Source organism: Athene cunicularia (assembly GCF_003259725.1).
Source record: "Athene cunicularia isolate RWA chromosome 4 unlocalized genomic scaffold, athCun1 chr4_part1, whole genome shotgun sequence".
In the NCBI taxonomy this organism is placed as follows: Eukaryota; Metazoa; Chordata; class Aves; order Strigiformes; family Strigidae; genus Athene; species Athene cunicularia.
Genome location: NW_020799098.1, coordinates 21,498,775 through 21,519,213, shown reverse-complemented (window position 1 = coordinate 21,519,213; position 20,439 = coordinate 21,498,775). Strand labels below are relative to the sequence as shown.

Sequence of the window (20,439 nt, the reverse complement as noted above, 5' to 3'; positions counted from 1 at the left end):
TAATTTCCTGCATCTGGGACGTAGCCACAAGAATATAGGGTGGGAAATATGTTTTGGTGGGGAAAAAAAAACCAGCAAGAAAAGCGGATAATAAATGTAGTTTACAACATATTGTACCATATGTGGCATGAAAGAACATGACCATTACAGTTTGGGAATGTTATTTTGTAGGAAGGGAGAAATAATTTGTGAAGCAATGTTCTGAAAACCTTCTGCATGTTATACGACTGTTTGAGAAAGTTGAGAAGGCGGTGTTAAATAATAATTTATTGGTTAATAATGAATTAATAATTGACATCATTTGGTTCATATTTGCCAGTATGGAGAACATTAACGAAGGAATTTCTGTAGGTTCTTGGCTATTAGCTTCAAATTTTCAGAAGGGTTTTGCTCCTTAAATCCATACCAGAGACCCCAGAATATGGCCAGTCTTCTGAAATGCTCAGTGTGTATTAACTCCCAGTTTTGGATAATTTATTAGCAGTAGATGTGTACATAAGATGAAGAATAGTGGCATACAACTATCTGAAAACACGAAAAGTTGACTGATTTTCCTCCCAGCGATTTCAAAATAATAAGTTTGTCCATCTCTGCAACGACATATAAGCTTTGTGACCCACCCCTTGAGTGGATAGTTGTAGAACTTTACCTGTGCAGTCAGTAGACTCATAATATATACATTTAGTCTATAAATGATGTTTTTCTTGGAAATCTTGCCCTTGAGATGCTTAGCTTGTACGGGAATGTGTATGCATACGTGTGCCAATGACATTTGTATTGGAGTCCTGTTGTCGGTCCAGCACAGACACACATACACAAACACATGTTTTGTGGGGATTGTTGATGCATCTCCACCAAGAATTGTGAAGCACACACCACAGCTTTATCATTCAGGAATGTCACATCAGATGCATGGATAATTCCAGTTGTGTTCAGTAAATGAAATCTCGTAATGAGGTGAGGTGAGATCGCCAGGCTTTCATGCTTCCTCCCTCTTTCCAAAAAAAAAAAAAAAAAAAAAAAAAGGGGGGGTGGGGGTGGGAAAGGGTTCAGTCTCTTAGCTCCTTTGCCATAAAATTCAGTGCCTGGAGACAGGGTGTGTTGCCAGCTGACTTAATAAAGCCTTTAAAGTACTGTGAGCACAGCTGACACCACATGTTTCCACTGGGACCATACAAACATAGATTGTTAGAGATTTGTATTCATTCAAAATGACAGATATTACTGTTGCTCTGAAAGGCTGCACGCTGAACCTTGGCACCAGTGAGCATCCAGGAAGTGGGAGAGGTGATTCTTCACATTTCAGAAGCCACTGAGGACAGGTAGAATTCTCAGTAAGAGGCTACGGGATTCTCCTATGATTTGAACTACACTCAGCAGTAATGATACATTTCAAATATTTTAATGATACAACTGAAACATCTTACTATTTGCATGGCTAGAAAACCACAGAGAAATATCTGATGTTCTAGAAAGCACCTTCTAAAACAAACACCAATAGATCCATTTTATAAGACACTATGAAGACTTTCCTATGTTTGTAATGCGAGGTTGGAGAGTGCTGCCCACCTTTGGATTCAAATGTGTTTCAAGTCCTATGTTAGAACGACACACAGGCATACATCACCCCCACCGGCACCTCTGGTCACTATAGGGTGGAAATATTTATGCAGGCCAGAAGGGAGGAAACAAAAACTACAGCCACTTAGAGAAACCCAGAAGAATAGAAGTCCACATTAGTTTAACAAGTAGAGGGGTGGGTGAAGTTTCAGTTAGTTTTTACTTTTTTTTTTTTTTTTTTTTTTTTATTTTTTTACAATAAAATGTTTTGAACATCAGTGATGCTGAGAAATAGGTTGGACTACAAATATAACAGTAAGTGTTCCTGGCACAAGTAGATCAAAAGTTTATAAATGTGAGTGTTGCTAGAAATATGAGAAAATTCTAAGGGAAGAGTCATGGTATTCTCATGGTGAGTTTTTGACCTTTTGAAGTTTCCTTCTGCAGCTGCAGAGTGCTTTTATACCAATGTGATTTAGAGCTTTATATCATTTTAAATGCAAGGAGAATAGAAGAGCAAAACAAAAGAATGAAGAGCACAAATAATGCACCTTAAAAAAGCACATTAAAATAGTTTAGAGTTGCTGCTCCTTTCACTAATGTGGAAAAAGTAGAAAGCATAGAGGAGGATTAGAACGGCTATGTTAAGACCCTATTATCTACAATATACAATTTGAATATCTTCCCCATAGATGCTCAGTAGGATCTTTCCCTTCCAGGAGTATTCAGAAGGAATCCCTTCATTGAACTGCACAGGAATTATAAAGGCTTTCCTACTGCTTCTGAATCATGCAGGAAATATAAAGCCCTTTAGCAGTAGTCTGTCTTACAAAATGTCTGTGTCATTTTTATTGTATTTTCATATTTCAGTAATACTTTCTGTATCATGTTATTGGTAATTTATACACACACTAATTCCCTCAAAGAAGTAACTAAATATATGCAAAGACAGGTAAAGTGTCTTTATCTAAGCTATGGTTTTAGATGTGAGCAACCAATTTTCTTTTGTCTGTTTTTTTAACTTATGGAAGTAGTGGTTTCTCTTCATGTGTGCTGTGGTTTGAACTCAGTCGATAGCCAATCACCACGTGGCCAGTTGTTTACTTCCTGCTCCCCACCCCATCCCCCTTCCCCAGTGAAATAAGGGAGGAACAAAAGAAGAAATTCGTAGGTTGAATAAAAAAATATTTAGAAATACTAACAAAAACAATAGTAGGTCCAAAATGGGTAAAATGCCACAGTGGTTTACCAAGCACAGCGACAGGTACGCAGCTCACTCCTGACCAGAAGCCATCCGACCACAGCAGAAAATCCCGCCAGAAACCAAAATGGGGCATGAGAGAGCACTATATACTGAGCATGATGTCACATGATACTCCAAAGACTGATCCAGACCTGGTCCTCTAGTTGTGCTCCCTCTTAGCCGAAGGAAAGTCAACTCTATCCTGGCTGAAACAAGGACAGTCTCCACCCTTTATTCCGTACCATTTACATTATGCTCAGGTTACAAATACATTCTAATGAATCACCACCCCTCTCTCGGGTCTCACAGATATAATTCCCCTAGTCTATGGGCCATCCTTCCAAAATGTCTACTAAGTTCATTTAGTCCATAACTTTGGGTTCCATCTGTCATGACGGTCTTTAAGGCTGGAGGAATGAAATGAGGTTGGCTCAGTCGGTGAAGAAGGATGTTGTGAGCCACCAATTGCAATAAAGGGTTATGTGACAGTTCATTGGCTATTTTCACTTAAAATCAAATCCCCTTGAGGCACACATTGGATTTCTCTGTCCTTCTGCACTACCCAGGTCCTTGTGCAAAGATAATCCCACACGTGTGTTTACTTTTACCCAATGCAGGAATAACCCAGACAGTCTTCCCCAGCACAACAGGGGCTTTATCCCATTCCACAGTATGTAGGAGGTTAGAGCAGGTCCAGCTTGCTTGGCAGATCCTCTGGTATTGACTAACCGGGTGGCTTTTGATAAATGATGTCCCAGTGTTTGAAAGTTCCATTACCCATTGCTCTGTGTAGTTTTTAGCAACTCATTATACTGACCAATTTTTTCCAGAGGCTGGTGCATGGTAGGGAATGTGATATATCCACTCAGTTCCATGTTCTTTGGATCAAGTGTCTCTGAGGTTGTTTTGGAAATGTGTCCCATTATCTGACTCAATCCTTTCTGGCGTGCCATGCTTAAAAGGCCTAAAACCAGTGTTCCGGGCAGCAGCCTGGGGCACAGCATGAGTTTCCAACCAACCTGTGGCTGCTTCCATGATTATAAGCACATAGTGTTTGCGATGCTTAGTTTGTGGAAGCATGATATAATCAATCTACCAGACCTCCCTATATTTATATTTTAACTATCATCCTCCATACCAAATGGGGTTTAGCCATTTGGCTTGATCATAGCACATGTCTCACATTCATGGATTACATGTGCAATAACATCCATGGTTATTATTTTCTCCCCTTTCTCAAAAATTTCTTCTGCTCTATTACCCCATATAATGATATCATCAATGTACTGTAAGTGTTCCTGGGCTTCACCCTGTTCCAGTGCAGCATGGATCAGTCCATGGCAAATGTTGGAGCTGTGTTTCCACCCCTGGGGCAGTCAATTCCAGGTGTATTGGACATCCCTCCAGGTAAAAGCAAACTACAGCCTGCACACTGCTGCCAGAGGGATGGAGAAAAATGCATTGGCAATATCAGTCGTGGCCACCCTCAACTATAGTTCATAGTGCAGTTCCAGCATGTCTGGTAGGGCAGTACTCAGCGGTGGTGTGACTTCATTCAGGCCACAATAGTCCACTGTCAGTCTCCACTCTCCATTAGACTTTCTCACTGGCCATATGGGGCTGTTAAAAGGGGAGCACGTCTTGCTGATGACTCCTTGGCTCTCCAGCTGACGAATCAGTTTATGGATAGGGATTACAGCATCTTAATTGGTGCAGTACTGCCATCAGTGCACAGTTGTAGTTGCAATTGGCACCTGTTGTTCTCTGACTCTCAGCAATCCCACAACAGAAGGATCTTCTGATAGACCAGGTAACACAGACAGCTGTTTAATTCCTTCTGTTTCCATGACAGCTATACCAAAAGACCACCAATACACTTTTGGGTCCTTGAAATACCCTCTCCTGAGATAATTTATACCAAGAATGCATGGAGTGTCTGGGCCAGTCACAATGGTGTGGTTTTCCCACTCTTTTCCCCTTAGGCTCACCTCGGACTCCAATACAGTCAGCTGTTGAGACTCCCCTGTCACTCCTGAAATACAAATGGGTTCTGCTCCTTTAAAATTCCATGGCATTAGGGTGCATTGTGCACCAGTGTCCACTGGAGCCTTATACTGCTGGGGGTCAGATGTGCCAGCCCCCTGAATCCACACAGGCCAATTAGCTCCATTGTCCCTGCCCTCCACCTGATGGAGTCAGGGCCCCTCTAATGTTGGTCATAATACCCACTAAAAAAAAAAATGGGTTAGTGTGGTGTGCACGGGTTTCAGTGTCATCTTCATCACTCACTTCTTGAGAATACAAATCAGAAGTTCTTCTCATAGGATCGTGAGCAAAGTCGACCGTTCTGCTCTCTTTGGGCACTTGATTACTGGAAACCAGAGCAGCATTTCTCCTGAAAGAAGCCCGTTTTGTAGTTGCTCTTACTTCCAACTCATATACCCTCTGTTCTAGGAGGTAGGCAGGTTTTCCATCCCTTTTCTTCATGTCTTCTCCATAGTCATGCAAGTGATGACACAGCTTCCCCCGTGATGTGTACTGGTTCTCTCAAGTAGAGAAACAACTGCTCCTAATAGCTGAGATCCTAGTCGGTGCGGGTGGGGAGTAGGACATGTCCTCTTTAGATTGCTGGAATTGTTAAGATAATTTCTTCACACCTGCAGCAAGGGTGGAAGAGAGACTTTCTTCATATTGTTATAGTCGGTGACCCAATTCTTCCCCTGTTGGTCCCTCTTCATCTCTCCAGTCCATTACTGCTAATGCATTGGCATGTGATGAGGGAGTGCTCCATACAAACTTCCTCCACATGGACCAGGTGCACTGGACTTCATCTGGATCTGTGGGTAGCCATGCATTATCTGGGTCATAGTAAACTCTCCTCCGCATAGCTAGCTCCCTCAAGTATTGAATGCCTCTCTCCATAGTGGTCCACTTACTTAGATGACATACAAAACCTTCCTTGAAGAGATACCTCTCCCTCACACTTGACAGAAGTTGCCTCCAGAGACTGAGATTTTGTGTCTTCTTTCCAATGGCTTTATCAATGCCCCCTTCCCTACACAGGGAATCCAGCTGCCTCACCTCCCTACCCTCTAATTCCACACTACTGGCCCTGCTATCTCAGGATCGGAACAGCCAGGTAACAAGTTGCTCACCTGAATGGTGGCTGAAATATTTTCACATGTCTTGCAACTCAGAGATAAGGATCGGATGACATCACTGGCTCTGCTTCCTCCTGTTCATGTGATGGGCCTGGTTTGTCCTCACCCTGTACACCACAAGGGGATTTTCTTGCGTATTTCTTCTTATGTATGGGAGCAACTGGTACTGTCATGGGCTGGTTCCCTGGTTCAGCCGCAGTACCTGTCCTCGGAGTTGTAGTGGTGGCAATTTCTGTTACTTTATTATCAGATCCAGAGCCCTTCTCTTCCTTTTGAAGGTGCTGAACAGTGTTAATAGCACTCGGTAGGTGTGGGCTAGGCCCCAGCACATTGCAGTGAGCTGTGCCTCTCTGGAATTACCCAGGTGACACCAAACTTTTTCCAAATATTATACTAGTTCTTCAGGATTCTGCACTTGTGAAGGAGTGAATTTCCATAAGACCGGAGGTTCCCACTGTTCTAGGTACTTGCCCATGCTACCCTACACCCCCAGCCACTGATAATTCTCCAACCTTGGGGTAGATCTCTAGGTGATACTCTTAAGAGTTTCTTAACCCTGAACAAAACCTGAACCACATGCAGGGACACACTGGCTGCTAGCAGTAAGATGACCATGTTAATGTCAACATTCCAAGGATATTTTAAATACCTGAATTTCTGAACCTGAACTTTACCTGAACTCATCCGGTAGCTTATTGCCACATGGCCAGTTGTTTACTCCCCCCTTACCCTTCCCCAGTGAAAGAGGGGAGAGACAAAAGAAGAAATTTGTAGGTTGAATTAAAAAATATTAGTAATATTAATAAAAACATCAGTAACAATGGTAGGTCCAAAATGGGTAAAATGCAGCAGTGGCTTACCAAGAACAGCGACAAGTATGCAGTACACCCACCCCCACGCCCCACCCCCCAGCAGCAATCCAACCGCACCAGAAAATCCCACCATGATGACATGGAAACCAAAACAGGGTGAGGGAGCATGCATCCGCCTATATACTGAGCATGATGTCACATGATATGGAATACTCCAATGATCGATCCAGACACAGTCCTCTATCTGTGCTCCCTCTCAGTCCAAGGAAAGTTCACTATCCTGGCTGAAACCAGGATAATGTGCTTTCCACAGGACTTTTAAATATATAAAAAGATGACAAAGTCAATATTTCATATCTTGTAAACAGGCTCTGTTGTTTCTTTCCAGCACGACTATTCTCAGATCACTTAAAAATATGTGCAAGTAGAAGTTAAGGTTTCACTAGTCCAGTGAAGTCTATTATTCTCATTACACTGACCAAACTAACAGGATCTTTCCACTGTCTTGACACTGAAGTTACATTTATTTCTTCATATTTTTACCATGTCAGGTGACCAGCTGCCATTTCTACTTACATTAGAAACGAGATATTTTTGTTTGGAAAATATGGATACACTATTTATTATGTATGACAAAGTTGCTAGTACAGTTTAAATTGTACTTCTACTATTATTCAGGAAACTGCTCAGGGAATGGCCTAAGGACATCAGAAAATAATTTATCTTCACTCACACTTAACTCATTGGTGCAATGCCCAGATCAATCCCAAGATCAAGTTTTGCCTCCTAGAACTAACACCACTGACAGAACTTTCTGTTGAGCCCATCTATCTTTCCTGAAGAGCTTGTACTCTAGGTGCATGAGTTGTCCCACCACAGCTCAGTAATTTGAACAATGTCATATTTCTGAGGCCACACATAGAGCTACAGTTCCTCCTGCTTGTTTCCCAGGTTGTGTTATTTCTGTACATATGACATCCTTGAGGTAGACCCTCTTTCACTATGAAGGTCTCTCATACCTAGCACCTTTCACACTTTGCTGTCCACCTCTGCCCACCACTTCCTTACTTGACTGTGGGTTGTAATTTCCTACCACAGCCAGTCCTAGTTTAAAGTCTTCCTCACCAGAATGCCCAGACTGGTGGAAAAGATGCTGTTGCCAACTTGCTCAGCTGGATCCTGTCTCTCTCCAGATGTCCTCAGTTCTCCAAAAGGGGGTCCATTTGTCTAAAAACAAAATCCTTGTCCCAAAGGACCTACATGCTCCTTCCCAAGCCTTTCACTGTCAGGACTGAAGAGACGCCATGAAGTCCCTTGTGCCCCTCACTCTCTCTCCTTAGAGCTGTGTAGTCAGCCTAGATACAGTCAACATCCTCACAGCGCCACTGGTGCCCATGTCAATGAGGAGCAGCAGATAATAGTCCAAAGAGAGAATAAGCCTCAGGGGTCTCTGCAAGGCATCCTGCGCCAGAGCACTTGGCACACCCCAAACCTCCCTAAACAGCAGATCTGGTCAGCAGATGGGGCCTCCACCCCACTGTAGAAGAGGGTCTCTTACTCTGATGCTTCCTCAAGCAGTTTCCATCCTACTGTCTCCTTCCATGGCACTGACCCTATTCTGCAGTTGCAAATCTGTAGGTAAAAGAGCTGTTTTCCGTCTTGCAAGACATCACAAGCCTACACTCCCCTATCTTGAGCACACCCTCTGTTGTTCCTCTTTCTGTGCAGTGAGAGGTACAGGCTGCATGGGTGATATATGAGTACTGCTAAATGTATGAGTATATATACTATACTAGTGTGCTAAATAGTATTTAGTGAAAATAAATATACAGGCTTGGAATATCTAGGAAATCTACTTTCAATTAAAATAGAAGGGTATGTAAGGAATATCCATGTACTAGTTTCTGATGGAAAACAGTATTCTGCTTTAAAGCAAGATCTAGTGTAAATCATACTTTGAAAAGATAGGGTAAAATATATTGTTTTGGAATCACACAGACAAGCAAGAGTAATAATATCTAAGCATACTAGTAAGCATACTTAGTATGTACATACATAACATATACATTTCAAGGAAAAAAATGGAACACATTTTACATGGTATAAATAGGTGCAAGACCATCAATTTCTATGGAGTTTAGTGTCATTTCAAGAACTTGGCTATTACTATCTAATGGATATATTAAAATGGCTTCTTAATTTCCACTTAAGGATTTATCTTTATCACATCATAACTAATCTTACTGACCTCACAAAAACTAACTTCATAAATCCTCATTTAGATCGGTACTTAAGGTGTGAACTGTTTGATGGACCAAAACTTCATGCAATCAGTTCCTTTATTCTGTCACTATATGTCAATTACTACTAAGTTCTGGACCAATGATACCAACTTTGTGAATCTCCCAGAATTTGGATTTACTTAGACCCTGTCCCATAGGCTATTCCTATACAGTAACTGTCCAGGAAGGATTTAGCTGCTAGAGATACTGCGATAAGTTACAAAAACGTGAAAATTAAGGAAGCAATTCCCATAATTTCCCACAGACATTTATACTTGCCTGTTATCAAACCTTCAAGAGGAAACATGAAAATTTACATTTGAAAGGCCCTATTGACCTGATAGCAATATGATAACCTGATAACTCTCAGACTTTCAAGGAACCACAGGCCACAGTTTAGCAAGCACTTTTTAGAAGATGCTGAAGACCTTTGGGAACAGATTGCCTGTGAAATAGTAAAAGTGACAATAACTCAGACCTAAGATCAATGGTACCTACCCTTAAAATATGAAGACCCTGCATCTTCTTCAGGTTTATCCTTGGAAAAACACACCTGCAGCTCTGACCATAGATAACTGGAGAGTATGATACTTAGTGATGCCTAGAGGGCCTGCAGAATTCAAAGGTGGGATGCAAAACTTATAGTTCATGGTTACCACACACCTACATGTTGCTCCTACTTGCAAAGTTATTCCAAAGACCACTTTGGGATAATCTTTTTGAAAATTCTCATTAGAAATTTCATCTGAAGAGACAAATATTACTACCCCCTCCCTGGTGATAAGAGGATTGATAAGGTTTTATTCAATTATTGTGATGAAACAATTCCTACCTTACCAGATATAACAATCTGCCTGAAGTCACTTTGTGGCAAAGACATGCTGCACCATAAACACTTTGCATCATCTAGAGTTATTGCAAGAACAGAGTGTCATGGTTTGAGCTCAGAGGGCAACTGAGTACCACAGAGCTTCTCACTCCCCCCTTCCCTACAGCACTGAGGAGGGAAGCAAAAGACCCAGAAACCTAAGATAAGAACAGGGAGGGATGATCTCATCCACTATGGCACAGGCGAAAAACAGACTCAGGGAAAGAAAAAAAGAACATAAAATTTAATACAGACACTAACAACAACAACAACACCACATAACAGAGTAGGACTGTGAAAAGCATTACCACATCCTAAAAACACCTTCTCCCATCCCTACCTTCTTCCTGAGCTCAGCTTTGCCCCAATATCTCTGCCTCCCTCCCCAGAAATGCAGGGGGAAGGGAATGGGGATGTGGGGGAGATATCGGCCTGTCAGCCTTACACAGCCTCTGAGAAGCAGTTAGGCTTTGATGAAAAACAAGCCTTGGAAGATAGATAAGAATCTGCTGGGTTGTGCCAAGGTGGCAGGAAAAACAACAGACAGCTGCAACACTGAACTGTGGAAAAGTCCTGAACTGTGAGAAGTTACAGCCACGTGAACAGCGCGTGAACGAGAAGGTGACTGGTCTGTACAGCACGTGTTAGAGCGGTCTTATGCTGATAGGAGAAAAGGCTGCTAACTGTCTAATTGCTGGTTTGCTAATTACAAAGAGCTTTGGCGAGAGCATAAGTGTGTGCTATTGTAATAATAAAGAGTCTTTCCTTCTGCACTTCAGTGGAGAGTCTGTGCCTCAGTGGCCACAGAGGGGTGCAGTCAGTCCTGCCACTCCTTCCACCTCGGGGCAGGGGGAACTTGTGGCAGTTCTTCCCTGTTCCAGCACAGTCCCCCTCTCACAGGAGACAGTCCACCACAAACTCTCTCTGACATGTGTCACTCCCACAGGTGCATGTGTCATCCCCGCATGTTGCAAACCTCCCGACACTGAACTACAGTAGCAGGGCCCTCTTCTCATGGGGTCTCAGCCTTCTTCGGGCAGTCACCTGGCAGGGCGTGGGGCTCCACAGGCCACAAATTGGCATCTGCTCCACCATAGACCTCCATGGGTGGCAGTGGGGGGTGGCCCTGCCTTCTCACCACGGGATACAGGGGAGTCTCTGCTCTGGCGCACACCCTCCTTCTCCTTTCTTCCACTGACCTTGCTGTTTGCACAGATGTTTTCCTCACAACTCCTCCTCACAGCTCCCACAATTTCTCCCAGATTCTCCTTCTTAAATATGTTACAGTAGAGGCACATCTAACCGGCCCGGCCTTGGTGAAAAGACAGGTCTGAGCTGGATCCAGGGGGAGCTTCAAGAAACTCATCTCAGGGGGCCACCACTGTAGTAGCCCCCTCCCCTGCTACCAAAGAACCTGCCACTCACTCAAACATGCACTCACATACAGATGCAACTTAAAATGGAAATTGAAAGAAATAATTAAGTATTTAAAACTATCTGTTCCATTTCCCATTGATTTTTTGAAAATGAGTCCCATCTAGATCACAAGCATAGAACATCTGGTTATTGCATCTGCAGTAACTACAAGAATGATAGTAATGTTATTTAAAATAAGTTTTGGAAAGAACTATCAAAGATTTAGGACCATCCTGTTACTATTCCCATATTCTTTTAAGGATATATGTCTTACCTAGATGGCATATAAAGAATCCCTGTGACAGATGAATAGTTGGACTGGTTTACAGCTAATTTTGAAAATGGCTTAGAATATTATTTATCCTCCAAAATAAATTCGATGTGCCTTTACTAAATTACTAATAATGAGTATTTAAACAGATCCAGGTGTTCATCTTGTTTTTGTTTTTTTTTCTTCAGTACTGAACTGAGTAGGAATTACCTGACACAAACAGTATTTAGTTCAGTAGAGCCAATTCAGCCCATTCCACAGAATATCAATGAGTATGATATAATGCTGACAAAACTCTTTCTTAAAGAATTATGTGCATGTTAATTGTTATTCTGCACCATTTATTACACTTCTGCTTCCAGTACAAATGTCAGAATCCTGACTTCTATATTGCATTCTGAGACCCGGAACTTCTCAGACAAGTGCGCTGCAAATTTTGAATGCATCTTGCCTTGTGGAATAACATTATGGCCTGTGCTTCTTGGATAAAAAGAAATAGACCTTGACCATAATACATGTTTGTTACCTGCATAGTTAAGGAACACTGTATTTATTTGATTTAATGTACTTTAAGAACAGAAGAAATTTAATATCCACACTGGTTCACTGTCTCCTTTCTGACATGTCAGCCTTCTTGATACATAAAACACCATATATTTTAGACAGTATAATCTGAATAAACATAGTGATAGTCAGAACTGTTAGTCATAGAAATACTGAGTTTTATGTTCTTTAAAAATTGAGACTAGATTAATTATGGCACCTATTTTTTACACCCATCTTAGAGATAAAGATGATGAAAACGTAAAAGTATGGTATTGTTATATAATGCCTCTGAAAAAAAACTGTATGTGTATGCATGTTGCTGTTTATGTACCTCACAGTAGTCTTTTAATTGTTACTAACAAGAACATTTAAGTTAAATGAGATGTAATCTCTATCAAGAACATTATAAGCACTAGAATGCTTATACATAATAAATGCTATTTATGGATCAGTTACTATGAATGCAAAAAAAACCCTCCATAAACAAGAAATTTCTTCATATACTCTAATATTCATTTAAATCCTATTCTGTAAAATATTTGAGGTTTCAAACAAAACTGCATATTAATGACACAAACAGGAGGGAAGGAGGATGAATACCAGGATTAACATTTCCAAAAAGTTATTGGTAAAATATTGGTTACCTCCTAAATTTATCACAATGGCCCACATAAGGATATTAGTTACGCTTTGACAAGAAGAAACAGACTACATCATTAATTTTGTATTTCCATTGATAAAATTACATCAGTAACATTTCACAGAAAAATGGACATGATAAATATCCAAGTGCTGACAAAATAAGGCACATACCCATAAGGGAGAGGAGAGGGTTATGTTTTGCTTTATTGATTTTCAGTGCACAACATTAATACAGCTCCATCTGCCAGCACTGTGAATTAACATGATAGAGTTGCTTTTACCCAAATAAGCACACGAGCTGTTCAACTTGTCCATCTCAGCAAAACAGCAACCCTAAGCCTTTACTAGTACCTTAGTAGGGATAGTCTTTACGAGATTCACATTTTAGTAAGAATGCAACAGGTCTGATAATTTTTTTCTCTGAAAACTATCAAATGTTCTGATAACACCAGATGGAATTATTCTTAATTATATCTGTTCATGGAGATGATCAGATCACAGAGAAAGATAAACCTTTACACAGAATCACAGAATCATTCAGGTTGGAAAAAAACCTTGGGATCATCGAGCCCAACCATAAGCCCTACTCTACAAGTTCTTCCCTACACCATATCCCCCAACATCTCATCTAAACGACCCTTAAACACATCCAGGGATGGTGACTCCACCACCTCCCTGGGCAGCCTTCCACTGTCTGACCACTCTTTCTGTGAAACATTTTTCCCAATGTCCAGTCTAAACCTTCCCTACTGCAGTTTAAGGTCATTGCGTCTTGTTCTGTCGCTAATCACCTGTGAGAAGAGACCAGCACCAACCTCTCGACAATGTCCTTCCAGGTAGTTGTAGAGAGTGATGAGGTCTCCTCTCAGCCTCCTCCTCCTCAAACTAAACAGTCCCAGCTCCTTCAATCTCTCCTCACAGGATTTATTCTCCAGATTCTTCACCTGATTCATTGCCCTCCTCTGTACTCGCTCCAGCACCTCGAGTTCTCTCTTGTATTGAGGTGCCCAAAACTGGACACAACACTCCAGGTATGGCCTCACCAGTGCAGAGTACAGGGGCACTATCACCTCCCTGCTTCTGCTGGTCACACCCTTTCTAATACAAGCCAGGATGCCGTTGGCTTTCTTGGCCACCTGGACACACTGCAGGCTCATGTTCAGCTGCTTGTCAGTTAGAACCCCCAGATCCTTCCCTCCCAGACAGCTCCAGCCACTCCTCCCCAAGCCTGTAGCCATGCAGGGGGTTGTTGTGGCCCAAGTGCAGGACCTGGCACTTGGCCTTGTCAAAGCCCATCCCGTTAACATTGGCCCACCGATCCAATATAACCAAGTCTCTCTGTAGAGCCTCCTTATCCTCATGCAGATCGACGCTCCCGCTTAACTTGGTGTTATCTGCTAATTTACTGATTATACACTCCAATTCCTTATCAAGATCATCAATAAAGATGTTAAACAGAAATGGTCCCAACACTGAGCCCTGAGGAACACCACTTGTGACCAGCCACCAGCTGGATTCAGCTCCACTGACCACCACTCTCTGGAACCCTCCATCCAGCCAGTGCTTGACCCAGCAGACTGTTCGCTCATCCAGGCCATGAGCAGCCACTTTTTCTATGAGAATTCTATGGGGAACTGTGTCAAATGCTTTTTGAAAAATCCAGACAGATAATATCCACAGCTTTTCCCTCATACAATAGTCGGGTCATCTTGTCAGAGAAGGAGATCAGGTTTGTCAGTCAGCAGCTGCCTTCATAAACCCATGCTGACTAGGCCTGATCCCCTGGGTGTCCATTATATGACTTGTAATGGCACTCAAGATGATCTGATCCGTGACCTTCCCTGGCACTGAGGCCAGACTGATGGGTCTATAGTTTTCTGTTTCCTTATTTCTGCCTCTCTTGTAGATGGGTGTCACATTTGCCACCCTCCAGTCCAGTGGGACCTCCCCAGTTAGCCATTTCAGGTAAAACATGGAAAGCAGCTTGGCAAGCACATCTGCCATCTCTTTCAGCACCCTTGGGTGTAACCCATCCGGTCCCACAGACTTGTGTGCATCCAAGTGGTGCAGCAGGTCTCTGACCACCTCCTGTTCAACTGTGCTGACCTCAATCTGCTTCCCCTCCCCACCTCCCAGCTCATGAGCCTGGGTGTCCAGGGAACAGCCCGTTCCACTGATAAAGACTGAGGCAAAGCAGGTGTTGAGCACCTCAGCCTTTTCCTCATCCTTCGTCACTATGTTTCCCTCTGCATCCAATAAAGGAGGGAGATTTTCCCTAATCCTCCTTTTGCTGTTAATGACTTCATATAAATATTTTTTATTATCTTTAACAGCTGTGGCCAAGGTGAGCTCTAGATGCTCTTTGGCTCTTCTAATATTCTCCCTGCAGAGCTTCGCTACTTCTTTATAGTCTTCATGAGAGACCTGGCCCCTCTTCCAAGGGCAATAGATTCTCCTTTGGTTCTTGAGATGCAGCCAAAGGTCCCTGTTTATCCAGGCTGGTCTCCTTCCCCACCTGCTTGTTTTTTGGCACACGGGAACAGCCTGCTCCTGTGCCTTTAAGACTTCTCTACTGAAGTATGACCAGCCTTCCTGGAATCCCACATCCTTCAAGGCAGGCTCCCAAGGGATTTCATTAATCAGTCTTTTGAACAGATCAAAGTTTGCCCTCCAGAAGTCTAAGGTGCCCTCTCTTTGTTTCTCCAAGGATCGAAAACTCAGTCATCCCATGATCACTGCACCCTAGACGCCCTCCAACCTTTACTTCCCCCCCAAGCTCTTCCCTGTTCACAAGGAGCAGGTCCAGCAGGGCACCTTCCCTGGTCGGCTCACAAACCAGCTGTGTGAGGAACTTATCCTCCACACATTCCAGGAACCTCCTGGATTTTTCCCTCTCTGCTGTGTTGTGTTCTCAGCAGATATCTGGGAGGTTAAATTCCCCCACAAGAACAACAGCAAGTGACTGCGAGATTTCTCCCAAGTGTTTGTAGAAAGCTTCATCCACCTCATTGCTTTGGTTGGGGGGTCTATAGCAGACTCCCATGGTAAGATCTGCTTTATTGGCCCTTAACCTAATCCAAACACTCTCAACCCCATTATCACTATACCTGATTTCTGAGCTCTCATAGCATTCTTTAACATACATTTGCACTATACCTCAAAGGTTAATCACAATTTCTTGCTTGTTTCAATGGTATTTCATAAACCAGATATCTTTATTTTCCATTCATCAGCAGAAAAAAAAAATCACTGCAATTCCAAAGACATATATTTCTTTCAGTCTGTACTAAGTGAGCCTTATTCTATGGTACAGTGTTTATTTTAGCCTGTATTAATTAACTCTTCCCTATCCAAGCTAGAAAGTAAAATCATCTTATACTTTAAATTCATGAAAAACCTTAATGTCAGAGCTTGGCAGTAGGGACAGACTGTGGATAAACTTGGTGAAAAGCAATATAACCATATAGCTGCGTGAGGCTTAATTGTGACACTTTTTCACCATTATGTGAAGGATTTTCCTTTCATTTCCAAAAATTTCTAATTTTGCATTGGATAAAAATAGCAAGATTGTGTCAGGCCTTCTTGCTGTCACAACACCTACTTCTCAAAAGAATCAGGTTTTTGAAAACATTTTAATCAACTGTAAAATGCAATCCAAGAAGCAACTTAATATATTGAGAAGCATAAAAAATTATTCCAAACTGAATACCAAGAAAAAACAAGCTACATTGTTTTAAATATTTCTACTAATTCATTCAGCATTAGTTTAGGCACCACCCAAAACACTGGTAGATCAGGAACTAAGGTTCTTATTTTTCCCTCACTCTCAAATCAGATGACATCACACTCTAACAACAGGTAATAATTTGGGCTATTCACTTGTATTTAAGTTGGCCAAAGAGCCAAGTCTGGAGATCATCAAGTCCAACCCCCCTGCTTGAAGTAGGATCACCTGGAGAACTTTGCCCAGGGCTGTAATCAGTCAAGTTTTTAATATCTTCAGGAATGAAGAATCCACAATTTCTCTGAGCCACCTGTTCCACTATTCTGCCACTCTCATACTAGAAGATATTTCTTATGTTTGAATGGAATTTTTTCATTTCAGTTTGTGCCAAAGTATAAAACCCACTAATGATAAGTCAAACCTAAATCATATTATAATTCCTGTTAGTATCAGAAAGTCAATCAATGTCAAGCTTCTTGTAAGACTAACACAGCAACTCAGATATGTATAGAGTAGATCTGAAAAATAGGCAGGAGAGATACATCAACTCATCACACAGATTGAAAGTGTTTCTTAGCACTTGAATTTTGATAAAACATGCCATTATCCTTTTCTTTCTATTCATTCTTAATTGCTGGAAGCTTGTTGGAAGACAAACAAAATATTAATGAACAATTGATATTCTGCAAGAACAGTTCCAACCCACACAACTCTTTTTTACATTCAAATCACATATTTCTACTGTTCTAAATTTCTACCATTGTGGTTAATATAAAATTAACAGGAAATTAAATTAAACATGCATTATTTTTCAATGAGAAGTCTGGAACACACAATTATTATAACAGGGGATGAAAAGAGGAGAAACACACTGATAAGAATAATCAACTTTTTCTTTTCAATTTTACAAAAAATAGTAACAACTGCAATTTTGAACAGAAGTTGAATAAAATAAAAGATATTCTGATATTACAACTTTGTAGAAGTCATCACCTGGGATGAACTGTGATTGGCTCGGCTATCAGGTAAGAATTCTACACACAAAAGAAGGACTCTCCACTGTTATTGCTATTTATTTTGGTAGAATTTTTATTATTTTTTTGTTGCAGTAGTGAGCAGCTCCTGGTCATGAACCAGAAGCATATTTTGTTTATTCTTTATGAATATGAAATTCAAATCCACTAATATATATTTGCTTAAACCTAAGGCTACATGTTGAGATTTGAAATACAAGAATATTTCATAATGTATTTTACACTATGGGCATCTTTACTGTAACATTCAAACACACATTTTTGCTTTTAAGTTCAGTGCTTTTCTCAAATAGCCTCTCTTGCCTGTTATCTAAATTTTCCTTTCTGAATAACAATGACTTCTGAGCAGCCCAAAATCCTTTTCATTCACCTAGCTATGGTCATTAAGTAGATTCCTAATAATTCTCATCTCTTACAAGTAAACAAATAAAAAGCATGCCTATTATTTCCGTGAATATCATCAGAGAAGACATCAATAATATGAAGAACATCCCTTTCTCAAAGATACAATACTCTTCTGTGACATAATCTTCATATCAAAATATAACACAGAAGTTCATTTATAAAAATTAAACAAGATCTACAAGGCTTTTAAACAAAGCCAGTATTCTTAGCATTTCACAAGAGCTCTTCTTGGTAGCTATTGAAAGATGAGCATAAAGAAACCAAGAATAAATGAGAATTTGTAGTAGACATGGTCAAAATAATTCGATTATACTCTTTTGCCTGTTCATAAAATACTTTTGTTATCACTTCAGTATCCCATTGTTTGAGAATTAGAAGAACCAAGCATATACAACCCTGAAGTACTCTTATTTTTCTACTACAAGAAAGAAATGCACGATGTAGCACTTTGTCCTCCCAAGAATGATTATAATGTGAAATAAGATTTTTATAATATTTCTCTTATTTTCTTAAAAAAAAAAAAAAAAGCTTGTCCTAAATCTTTCATGTAGATTACACAAAACTTCAATGAATCTAATACTTTTTTCCTGAACTCACTGCATCAGATTTCAGTATTCTACTCCAAATCTTTCTTATAATTTTCATTAAAATCCTCTGAATACTTTTTTTTGTTTGACCAAAATCTATTACTAAGGCACTGGAAAAGTATTCATTTAGTTAAATGTCATTCCAGTATCTTACACTACTCACTAATTACACCTTCACAATAGCTAACATTCTTCACTTTCAAATTTTTATGTGATTTCTTGAAATATTTGGAGAGTTTGTCTTTCCTGGAGGGGTATGTTTGGGTTGGTTTTTTTTTTCCTTCTTCTTTTCAGCAGACAATTTGCTGCCCAAATCTAACACAGGAATAGTAGTTATCTGTTAAGTCCTGTCTTTCAACATAAGTATGAGAAATTTTTACCTTTCCTATTTGCTCACAGTTTCATTTATGTTTCTCATTGGCTCAGATATTATTCTCCAAAACAAACAAACAAAACCCTCATTTTCATCCTACCAGCTCAATCACCCAGATATTTGGGTTGAGATCCTCAGCAGCTTCTCTTGAATCTGGAATATTATTATAATAAAATAATGTGTTGAAAGGAAAAATAATATAATACTTTACCCTAGGTAAGAGGCACTAAAAAGGTCTAAAATGGGAGGTATACATTCATAAGTTTATTTCTAAAGTAATTTACACAAAAATGCCCTTAGAGAAAGGATGAAACCAGAAAGACTGTCGGCACATATGTCTCACAGGCTATAGAATGATGATCCTTTAGTTGTCTGCAGACCAAGTGAGTCAAAATGTGATGAGATAGAAAAAAATTAATCCAATTAAGCAATACTCACATATGTACATTGATATCACTTGAGGTTCTGGGACAGCATTTTATTATATATATAGAGTGTGTGTGTGTGTGTGTGTGTGTGTGTGTATATATATGTATATATAAATTTAAAATATTTTAGAACTACAGAATAGTTCACAATAGATATAGTCATATTCTATATGGCATTTTTGGTGAATCTACATTAATATTTTAGTTCACATAAAGTATGAGCAACCAAAGTTAATCCCCTTATCATCCTCAATAATTGTACTTTGCTATCCTTGGAAGAACTATCTTTAAGCAAATATATTGGACTCTTTTGGGATCCAGTTCAAATGAAGGGTATGATCCAAAAACATGCCTAGATACCTTTAACTAACAGAAGGTCAGTTCACAGGATCAGACTAGAGCTAGTCTGCAGTAAATCTCCACAAAATGCGTATATTATGAAAACCAGCCTCAGCACCCACTGTTTCACCATACAGATCAATTCCTCTTGTGCCATTCTATTTGCTAGTGTAGGCATAGCCATTTATAAAAATTGCTTTCTCTGTGTTTTGTTTCCCTGCACAAAGAGAGGCTTGTGTCTGCAAAGGGATCTGCCAGAATGCCTCTGAAATCACAGGTCCAGATAGCTAAAGCATATATGAACCTTTCAAATCATTAGGCTGATGCACAAGAAGTAATGTCTTCTTCTAACTAATGAAAAATATTCCTGCTGCTAAGATTAGACCAAACATTTTTAATATATTGCTAATAGACCACAGTGTTCTGTATAGAACACATTAGATAAACAGGGGAAAGTAACTATAAATAAAGATTTGAATTATTAATGCACACATTGCATCAAAGTGGAACTTTTTGGGTCTTAAGTCTCACCTTTTGATTAACTTCATCGACTGCCATTGTTAAAAAAAGTTATGAATACTATTGACAATATGTTCTTTTTAGTAGCTGTTCACAAGGAAAGACTCTAGTTCAATATGAACAGGGAGAATCACAGAATCAAATTTTAGGAAAATTCAGCAATAATTCCTGGAAGAATAGGATCAAATTCTAAATTATGTGAGTACATAAATGAGACAATTCAAGTCTA

At 40.3% G+C, this 20,439-nt stretch overlaps 1 protein-coding gene across 1 annotated transcript in view; it reads right to left on the bottom strand.

Moving 5' to 3' along the window:
• The window catches only part of PCDH7 (protocadherin 7), a 298,562-nt gene that overhangs the window by 153,967 nt on the left and 124,156 nt on the right, over positions 1-20,439 (bottom strand). The window lies entirely within an intron of this gene.